An 11,381-nucleotide genomic window follows, 5' to 3' on the forward strand; every position below is an offset into this window, starting at 1 on the left:
CAACACAAGAATCACCACCAACACAACTATCACCACCAACACAACAATCACCACCAACACAACAACAACAACAACAAAAACCACCTTCACCATCACCACCACAACAACAAAAACCACCTTCACCATCACCACCACAACAACAAAAATCACCTTCACCATCACCACCACAACAACAAAAACCACCACCATCATCATCACCAACACAGCAACAACAAAAACCATCATCACCACCACTACCATAACAGCAACAACCACCACTACCAATACAATAACCACCATCACCATCACCACAACAAAAACCACCATCACCACCACAATGACAATAACCACCATCACCACCACCACAACAATAACCACCATCACCACCTCCTCCACAACAATAACCACCATCACCACCACCACAACAATAACCACCATCACCACCACCAAAACAATAACCATCATCACCACCACCACAACAATAACCACCATCACCACCTCCACAACAATAATCATCATCACCACCACCACAACAATAACCACCATCACCACCTCCACAACAACAACATTCATTCTCATAGTCTGAATTCACTCTAAAACAAGCCCCACTATTACATGCTTGACCGCTCCAAGATGGCGGCCGCACAGACGCCCCGCTGCTGTACTGAAGAATGGTCGATGCGGTATCTAGTCTTATTTATATCTATGGGGAAACCCAGCCACAGGTGTTACGCAAGGTGATGAAACCAAGATATACACCCACCAGCTTATAGTCATATCTTCACAGTCATTCAGGTATGTATACTGGACGATGGGAAATGGGTGATTCTAGTTATCACTAATAAAAGCTGTTTTATATTATCATAATCGTGACGTTCCATTAAATTCCAAACACTTGTTATGAAACGCATTCCACCGTTATTCCGTCTTCTGAAGTATTCCAAATATCAAAGATGAATTAGACATGACAACCCATGTATATGAAACTGCAGTATATTTTGATTACATGTAAACTCATGATGATGCGTCTGTAGACATTAGTGACATAATAGCGATAAAAGTTGACTATAACCCTGTTACGCAGTATGTTATTCCCAACAATTTCCACCCGACAGTAATACATTGCACCCCAAACTACTCACCCCCACCACCGTCTGGTCTGACACAGTTGCCAGACTTGCGAAGCTATCCCTGTTGCTTCAACTTATCTATTCGAATGTTTACGGGGTTCGGAACGAAGACACGACTTTTTTGGCTGACTATACTACAAGCCAATAGCTGTCCAACACTCAAAGCAGCTATAAGCCTATGCAACAGGACATCTACATAATACCATGGTTTACGAATATAATGAGTGTTTTTCCTCACAATAAAACAGATTGGATGGTGCACAACATGGCATGACCGTTGTGTCACCTGCATAATCATGAATCATTTCTGGCCACCTTGGTTCAGCCACAAAAATGTTACGGCAGTTGAGTCACACACTGGCTAGACTCAGGTGAACCACCTTTCGAGACACTGGACAACTCACCATAAAATATTTATGCCCAACTGCAGTTGTTCAACACATTGTATGACGATCATTAATTTAACACTCCATCACTCATCCAATACACGTTACTGGATACTAAGTTACAGATCACCTCAGAACATCTGTATAATCACAGCCTGAATCTTTCTTAACGAAACCGACAAAATTTCGGTACATGTGTCCCCACCACCTTCCCCCTCACCTTCCGTTCCTCCTCGTCTCACAGTCATCCCCCATCAGAGAAAAAATGGAAGCCAAAGGCAATATTTTTTGTTTCTCTCTACCTTCCACTATGCCTACGTGACAAACAATTGTATTTGCAGAGTATGACTCGATAGACCATTATTTTTGTGGGTACTATATATTGTTGCGGAAGGGAGGCTCTGTCGTGTCTACCCATTCACTTATTATTACTCCGATGTAAACAAACACAATGGTGCGATTTTTCACCAAACACACCGCCAGCTGTACTCGTTAGAAGTGCAGGTAACTGTACAGCTTAGAAGGTCGTTGATGAATAAAAGGAAGAGAGTTGGTGATAGGGCAGAGCCCTGAGGAACACCACTATTGATAGATCTAGAAGAACAGTGGCTACAACAGCAGCTACAGCTCGACCAGAAAGGTATTATAGTTGAATGCACAGATAGAAGGATAGAAACCGTAAGCGGGCAGTTTGAAAATTAAAGATTTATACCAGACGCAATCAAAAGCCTTTGAGATGTCAAATGCAATGACAAAGCTTTCGCCAATGTCCCGATAGGAGGATGTCCAGGAATCTGAAAGGTAGGTCAGAAGATCGCAAGTGAAGCATCCCTGACGGAACCCATACTGACGATCAGAAAGAAGACTGTGATTGGAGATATGGTTTAAAAATTTTCTGCTCAGAATACACTGGAAAACTGTTGATAAACAGGACGTTAAAGGAATTGGGCGACAGAGGGTTGGGAATGGCCTCCTTTCTTTGGGATTGGCTGAATGAGAGCAAACTTCCAGCAAGAAGGAAAGGTACAAGTTCACAGACAAAGGCGAAGAAGTTTACCTAGGCAGGGTGTAAGCACAGAAGCACAGATCTTGTGGACAAAAGGAGGGACCCCATCAGGCCCATATACACTGTTAGTATTGAGGCCAGTGATAGCAAAAAAATACATCATTTGAAGATATTTTACTGTCAGCCATGACGATGTCAGAAGGGGGAAGTGATGGAGGAACAGCACTGGAATAATCTAAGGTGGAACTTGAGGAGAAGGTTTTCAAGAATTCTCCCCCAGTATCCCTGCTTGTCATAAAAGGCGACTAAAAGGGTTGGCGGAGGGTTATTGCCCCTCCCCGGAAAACAACTAACTAAAAAGGCAAACAAGAAGCCTCGGACAAGGACTGACCAAACGATGACGACCCAGGACCGGACAAAGGACTTGGTAATGGCAACTTTTTTTTTCTTTTTTTTTATGTAACCGACTCTGGGCATAGGCTTCAAAGCCTGCTTTCAAGGCCCAGTAGTCCTCCTACGTACCGCACACCTCTACATGTCACCGTAAGAGATGCGAATGATGAGGTGAAAGAGAGAGAGATTGTCCAGGTGCAGAGGGTGCGAAAGTGGATGTATGTGGATTAACTGAAACAAAATATAGAGGAGATGTATTAGGACTCCATATTATAATTACAAATCATAATAGATAGATAGATAAATAGACAGATAGAGAGACAGATAGAAGCAGGGAGTCAGATGATGAGAAGGTATTGTGTCTGCGAGAATCGAGCAATGCTAAACATGCTTACACACTCTTAACTCAAGGAATGCTTGATAGGCACACGACAGTGCCTAGTGACCATACACACACATACACACATACTCACACTCAGGCTTCTAGAACTTTCCATCACAGGGAACACACGTGATACATCTTCTGTTTCACCAGAATTTAGGAAAGAGAGCTCAGAAGGAGGTTAGCCATAGAACAGGCAGGTAATGGGGAGAAGGGCTTAGCAACTTGAGAGAGAAAGAGAGGGAGCGAGAGCGAGACAGAGAGATAGCTACCCTGGACTCTATACTCCGCTCTGTGTGAGAGACTTGTTAATATTTCCAAGACAAATAAAAATAGTCCCATACTATTCTTTACCTCTCCAAGATATAAAAACCGCTCGTCCACAAGTCTAATATATATATAACTCAACCACAAAGGAACCACAAAGTATTTTATGACATTTGGTAGCAGCGAACGTATACGAACCTCGTCTACGAATCAACATTGAATTCCTACAAAATATCAAGATTGAAAACAAAAAGAATACCTCTCACAACCAACAAAACAACCAGCTCCTGACAGTATTCTCTCCAACTAGCCCCCTCCGTCTCCCCGATCATCATGCTGATGCAGAGGTGAAGAGATCACACGACGCCTTGCAAGTAGTTTAACAAAATATTGATACGATCTTGCAACTTCTACGACGAACCAGCGAACTACAACCATCTACAAAACAACTCTATAATCTTCACGTAACTTCAAGCAGCAGCAAGAAGAATAAAAAACAAAGCAAGTAAAGAAGAGAAAAGGACCGAGAAAACATCGACATAGAAAAACGGAACAAACAAACGAAGAGTGAGACACGACTCATAACTCATCTTACTCACTCATCTTCACTCAAGTTACTCATCGCTACTCATTCACTCACCACAGCTACCAGTGTGGGAAGTCGACGTCATCATGCGTGCTTGCTGAAAAGACGCCACGTCAGTCAACTCACCACCTGCACCACCAGTCACACCATTCCCACCATGGTAAAAATTAGTGAGTTACATAGTTACTTCATTTATACAATACACAGTGATAGACAATAAGCTTCTGCACAAACATATAAAACGTGCTGTATAGTTACAGCTTAAATACACATACTTACTTCAGTTATCTGCATAACTCAAACACTAAATAATCACCAACAATAAATATTCTACACAGTATATATTCATTCATTTATTATAACATTTATTTACTACCAACGAGTGTTACCATTTATACCTACATAAAATACGTGTTTCATACATACAGCTATACATTATTATATCTACAAAGTAATAAAGAAAATATACCATCACAGTTACTCAGTGAGCGATTAAAAGAACTGTATTTAACATTTATTAATTAAAGCTACCTAGTGGAAACAGACAAATTAAGTTACAAGGTAAACTAGAGAAAAAAAAAAATGGCCAACACAAATGACGTTAGCAAGAGTGAACATCTTCAACACAATCGTGAAGACAATGATTTCCACACAGTGCTGACACACATATTACCCACGATAGGTACAAGTGAACAACAAGTCAGTGTATATAGTTAATACTGTATATAATGTATATATATTTTTTATATAAAATAACAAAATATGGGACTATATTATATCATTTTTAGTAATACCTGTGCAATATAAACTAAACTTTAAAAAAGTATCCCAAGGAAATTAGCCAGTAATTATGCAACCATGAACAACATAGAAAAAGCGTACACAAGCGAAGAAAAACAAACTATAGAAAATCAATACATACAAAAAAAAAAAAAAGAAAGAAAGAAAGAAAAGTAAAACAGAAAAAAGAGAAATAGAGTAAGATCACATAACAAACAAATGAAAATAAGTGTAAGTGTTACTACATATGCCAAAATACCACATAAACTACAAACAAAAAAGCAAATTGTTGTCTCCACAAGCAAGTGGCATGACACATCATCACTATCATCGACCGCAGCATATGTTAGGACTGCAATTATTACAATTATGTAACTCCATATTATAATTATGTAACGACAAACGATTGCATTATGTTACACTTATTACAATTATGTAATTACAAACGATATGTAACAATTATGTAACGACAGACGATTGCATTATGTTACACTTGCTACAATTATGTAACTACAAACAATATGTACCATTTATGTGACAGTTACATTAACAAGATGTAACTTTTATATAACTTTAACTACAATTATGTAACTACAAACGATATGTAACAATTATGTAACGACAAACGATTGCATTATGTTACACTTTGCCAATTAACAGTTGCATTAACAAGATGTAACTTTTATGTAACTTTAACTAAAAATTATAAGGCCAAGATACTTATGTAACAGTTGCATTAACAAAATGTAACTACAGTTATAAGGCCAACACATGTATGCATTAGACTACAAAAACGCAAGTATATACTGTATTACAGTTATATAATTTACTTTAATGCATTTATTCAAATATGTATACAACTTGTTTAAAATGTAATATTACTAAATAATCACTAGTTACTATAAATATTATATGTATACAATATTCATACAATTATGTTACTTTTACAATATTATGTATTTCACTTAATTAGCTTATAAGGTAATTATAATGTGTATATAATATGTATTAATATGTTAGGACTATTAACTGTTGATGGTACGCCATTTTCGCGCGGCCGAGCAATGTATTAGGACTTCATATTATAATTACAAATCATAATAGATAGATAGATAAATAGACAGATAGAGAGACAGATAGAAGCAGGGAGTCAGATGATGAGAAGGTATTGTGTCTGCGAGAATCGAGCAATGCTAAACATGCTTACACACTCTTAACTCAAGGAATGCTTGATAGGCACACGACAGCGCCTAGTGACCATACACACACATACACACATACTCACACACAGGCTTCTAGAACTTTCCATCACAGGGAACACACGTGATACATCTTCTGTTTCACCAGAATTTAGGAAAGAGAGCTCAGAAGGAGGTTAGCCATAGAACAGGCAGGTAATGGGGAGAAGGGCTTAGCAACTTGAGAGAGAAAGAGAGGGAGCGAGAGCGAGACAGAGAGATAGCTACCCTGGACTCTATACTCCGCTCTGTGTGAGAGACTTGTTAATAATTCCAAGACAAATAAAAATAGTCCCATACTATTCTTTACCTCTCCAAGATATAAAAACCGCTCGTCCACAAGTCTAATATATATATAACTCAACCACAAAGGAACCACAAAGTATTTTATGACATAGAAAGTGTGAGAGAATGGAAGTATGGATGGGGTATATGTGCAGGAGTAGGTGAGAATGAGAGGGTGAAAGAAGGAGTATGTATAGTTGTGAGTAAAAGATGGAAGAAGAGCATAAGCCAGTATGGATCACTTGGGTCAAGGATTGTGTGGGTAAGGTTGAAAGTTCGAATACAAATGTGGGCGATTGTGTGTGTGTATGCTCCAACGCAAGATCGTGCTAGCAGAGTGAGAGAAGAGTTCTGGACAAATGTGGAAGTGTGCATGTAAATGTTTGGAATGATTAAGAGAGTGTTTTTGATCGGTGATATGAATGGTAAAGAAGGGAATGTGAAGGTGGATGGAATGGTTGGTGAGTGGGGTGTGCCTGCTGAGACAGATGAGAATGGCAGTGCGTTAGTGGACATTTGTGCTGGGAGGGGGTTGGTGATAGCCAATACCCTCTTCTGGCATTAAATGATCCACAGGTATACATGGCGAGTGATGAGAAGGGTGGGTGGTGAACTGAATGAAAGGAAGGCAATGATTGATTATGTGTGTGTGGATGAAAGGATGAGAAGATGTGTAATGGATGCAAGAGCTTATAGAGGTTGGGGGAGTGGATTTTCTGACCACTACTTGGTGGTGGTCAGAATTAGGATCCAAGTAAGATGGAGAAATAAGAGAAGGGAAATGCAAGAGGAAGGAGTAGTTGCAAGGAGAGTGGAAAGGTTAGAAGAGGATGAGAAAAGGTAGAGTATAAGAGAGAAGTGGAGGAACGATTGGGCAAATATGAATTTGAGCAGATGGGGGACGCGGAAGGTGTGTGCAGGATATTTACAGAAGAAATATGTGCAGCATATGATGAGGCGTGTGGGAGGAAGAGATGACGGAGGGGGGTGCAAGAAACAGCGTGGTGGACTGAAGAGGTAAGACAGGCTGTGGCACAAAAGAAGAAAGCATACAATGAATGGCTGATAAATAGGGGCGTGGAAGAAGTTGAGAGGTGGAAGAGAGAGTTATATGTAGAAAGAAAGAGAGAGGTGAAAAGATTAGTAAGAGAGAGTAAGAAGAGAGTGGATGAGGAATTTGGAAGGAATTTGAGTGTAAAGTGGAGGGACTGTAAGAAAATGTTCTGGAAAGATGTGAAGAGAGTAAGACAGGGTGGAAGTGAGGTTAGCAGGGAAGTGAAAGAAAAAAATGGTAGTTTACTAGTGGAGAAGGGTGAAAAATTGAGCAGATGGAGAGAATACTTTAAGGAATTGTTGAACATACAAGATGAAAGTAATGCGAGTATAAGTGGCTGGGGAATGGCTGGGAGGAGGGAGGTGAGAAGACATGGAGAAATCAGTAGGATAGAAGTTGTGGAAGCAATGAAGAAAGTTAAATTGGGGAAAGACCCAGGAATTGATGGAGTATGTGGTGAAATGCTGAAGCATGGGAGAGAGATTGTAGTAGAATTGATGTGGAAGATGTGCAGATTGGCCTGGGAGGAAGGTAGAGTCCCAGAGGATTGGAAGTCAGGTATAATTATTTCCTTGTGCAAAGGAAAAGGGGGAAAAAGAAGTGTGTGGTAATCATAGGGGCATTTGTCTTCTTAGTATAATAGGAAAAGTGTATGGTAGGATACTTATTGACAGAGTTAGAGAAAGAACAGAGGAATTAGTTGGAGAAGAACAGGAAGGCTTTAGGAAGGGAAGAGGTTGTGTAGATCAGATATTCATTCTTAGATCTTTAGTCGAAAAAGTTTCTAGAGAAGGGAAAGAAGTTGTATGCGGCTTTCATGGATTTGGAGAAAGCATATGACAGGGTGGATAGACTAGGATTGTGGAAAGTATTAAGAAAATATGGAGTAGATGGGAAGTTGTTGAATGCTGTGAAGAGTATGTATGATGGTGCTAAGGCTGCAGTGCGTGTGGATGGTGAACTAAGTGAATTTTTCTCTTTGAAGGTTGGGTTGAAACAGGGATGTGTCATGTCTCCATGGTTGTTCAATCTGTACATGGATGGTGTAATAAAAGAGGTACAAGGTAGGGTAGTGGATGTTGGAGTGGCCCTGGTGAGAGAGGATAGTGTTTGGAAACTCCATGTACTGTTGTTTGCAGATGATACTGTGTTTTTGAGTGAAGACGAAGGGGAGCTGCAAGGCTTGGTGGATGAGTTTGGGAGGGTGTGTAAGAAACGGAATCTAAAGGTAATTGTAGGGAAGAGTAAAGTGATGGTCTTTGAGAGAGGTGAAGTCAGTGAATGTACAGCGAGGTTGGATGGTGAGGAGCTGGAAAATGTGAGTACGTTTTAGTACTTGGGTAGTGTGATGAGTAAGGATGGAGGTTTGGAGGGTGAAGTGCTTGAAGGGTACAGCAGGGAAGAAAGGTTGCTGGTTCCTTGAAAGTAGTAATAAGAAACAGGGAAGTGAGCATGGAAGTGAAAAAGTTACTACATGACAGTTTTGTGATACCAACTCTAACGTATGGAAGTGAAGCTTGGACGTTGCTGGAAGGACACAAGTCAAGAGTAAGAGCAGTGGAAATGAGTTATTTAAGAGGAGCCTCTGGAGTCACATGGAGAGACAGGCTGACGAATGAGGATATAAAGGAGCGTTGTGGTGTGGATGTGGATGCAATAGGAAGCGTTATGAGGAACACACTGAGGTGGTTTGGCCATGTGGAGAGGATGGAGGGTGAAAGACTGACGAAGAGAGTGTATGTGAGTGAGGTGGAGGGGGGAAGAGGGAGGGGGAGGCCGAGGATGAGATGGAGGGAAGGGGTGGAGAGGTATATGAGAGAGGGATGTGTGAGTTGGGAGCAGGGCAGTGAAATGGCGGGGGACAGGGCGACGTGGAGGCGATTTGTTTGTGGCCACCCCAAACGGGATTGAGGCATCTGGTAATAGATAGAGAGATAGATAGAAATAGCTACAGAGCCATCAGAGTAGAATAGAGGAGGGAATGATGATGAAGTAAAGATGTTAGAAAGGGTTTTGGCTAGGTGTCAGAGGGAGTGGGAAGAATTGGAGTTGGTGAAGAAGATTTTGTATAGATGAAATTGTTCTTAGCAGAGCTAAGAAGAGCCTTAGCATGAATCCGGACAGAACCTTAAAAAAGATGTGATTCAGGGGTGGGTTGGTTCCTGTACCTTTCATAGGCCTTCTTGTTGAGGACGGCATTAGAACAAGCGTGATTTTGCATTAGTCAAGCGATATGAGAAAGCAATGTATGCTTCCATGCCCAAAAGAATAACCTACATATTGTGCATGACACAGTCACATGGCTCCTGTCCATGAAAGCAATAATCATTCCAGGGAAAATCAAGGGTACTGCCTGAGAGCCTCTCAATCAGGATCTCCAAAGTGCCACAACCGATGTCTCTTTGAAGGGTCCACAGGCTGTACTGAAGTGATGGGACAGGTTAACGTAATAAGGTTGTGATTAGAGACCAACGAAGAAGAAAAAATTAACATCATAAGCAGACGGATTAGTTGTAAGGAAGAGGTCAAGTGTGTTGGAAGTCTCTCCAAGGTGGTCAAGGATATGGGTAGAGTGCTGTACAAGCTACACTAGGACATTAAGGACAGAAAAGATGTAGGCTTGTTCACCCGGTGGATCAGTAAAGGAGAGGAGAGCCAGTGCTGGTGGTGGTGAACATTGAAATCTCCTTGAATGGAGATTTCAGAGAAAGGAGAAATGGATAGGATGTGTTCCATTGTATAGGTAAGATACTCGAAGAATTTTTCACACATGGTAGAATTAGGGAATAAGTAAAGAGCACAGATATATTTAGTCAGAAAATGATATGAAAGCCGAAGCCAGAGACTAGAGAATTCAGAAGAATTAAGTTCAGGAACACAAGAGCAAGATAAGTTGTTGCATACATATACACAGCAGCCATCTTTGTCTTTGAAATGAGTATAGAGAAAGTGGTAGGATACAGAGAAGGGATTGCTATCACTTGCCTTAGACAGCTAAGTCTCACTTAAGAAGAGTGAGGTTTATGGGAGGAGAGGTGGTGGTCAACTGAGAGAAAGTTAGAGGAAATGCTGCGAATGTTGCACAAACGAAGAAGAAATGAGTCAGACAGTAATTCCAGGCAGCTCGTTCTGTTGTCACCAGGAGAGAGAGGAAGATGGTGTGAGCATTTGTGCCCCCCCCCCCCCGTGACTTCGTGGCTTGATTATTAGATGCCATTTTTAAATTTAATTTTGAAAAGGAATTGTAGTGTGTAATGTGCATGTAGTTTGGTGTTAACAGTTCGAGCATGCTGGCCTACACTCTGTGTTACTGAAACAGTGAAAAAAATCAGCAAAAATGATGGTCAGGAACTACTTCCGAGGGCTAATGAAATGGGAGCTCCAGTTCTCCCTGTCATCAGCTTTCCCTCCACTTTTTTTTTTTTTTATGTGTCCGGCTCTGGGCATAAGCTTCACAGCCTGTTCCCAAGGCCCAGCAGTCCTCCTTCATAGCATACACCTCTACATGTCACCACTTTGGCGCTAACACCAGCTGTCCATGTTGAATACATGCTAGGGCTGTCTCATACAGGACTGCTGTATTGGAAGTACTGCTTTGCATGATTGGTGCTACATACATTTTAGGGTAAGTATTGTAACTGATGCCAGAAAATAATAAAGAAAATCACTGAACATAAGCTTTCTCACACACCAACGAGGCATAATGCCACTCTGTGATGGCTGGAAAACCAATGGTGAGTCACATGGACAGGATGATAACTCATCCTTATGACGATGCGTAAGGATAAGTGGAATAAAAAGTGGAAAGCTTTGGTGTTTGTGAAGGAAGGCCAAGCAGTATTACAATCATCACTCTGGTAAGTGCTGCCAATGCTAGCCAGGCTCGCCAAGGCTG

The sequence above is a fragment of the Coenobita brevimanus genome, chromosome 44, assembly GCF_032717465.1.
Source record: "Coenobita brevimanus isolate Jiangsu-jjx chromosome 44, ASM3271746v2, whole genome shotgun sequence".
NCBI lineage: Eukaryota > Metazoa > Arthropoda > Malacostraca > Decapoda > Coenobitidae > Coenobita > Coenobita brevimanus.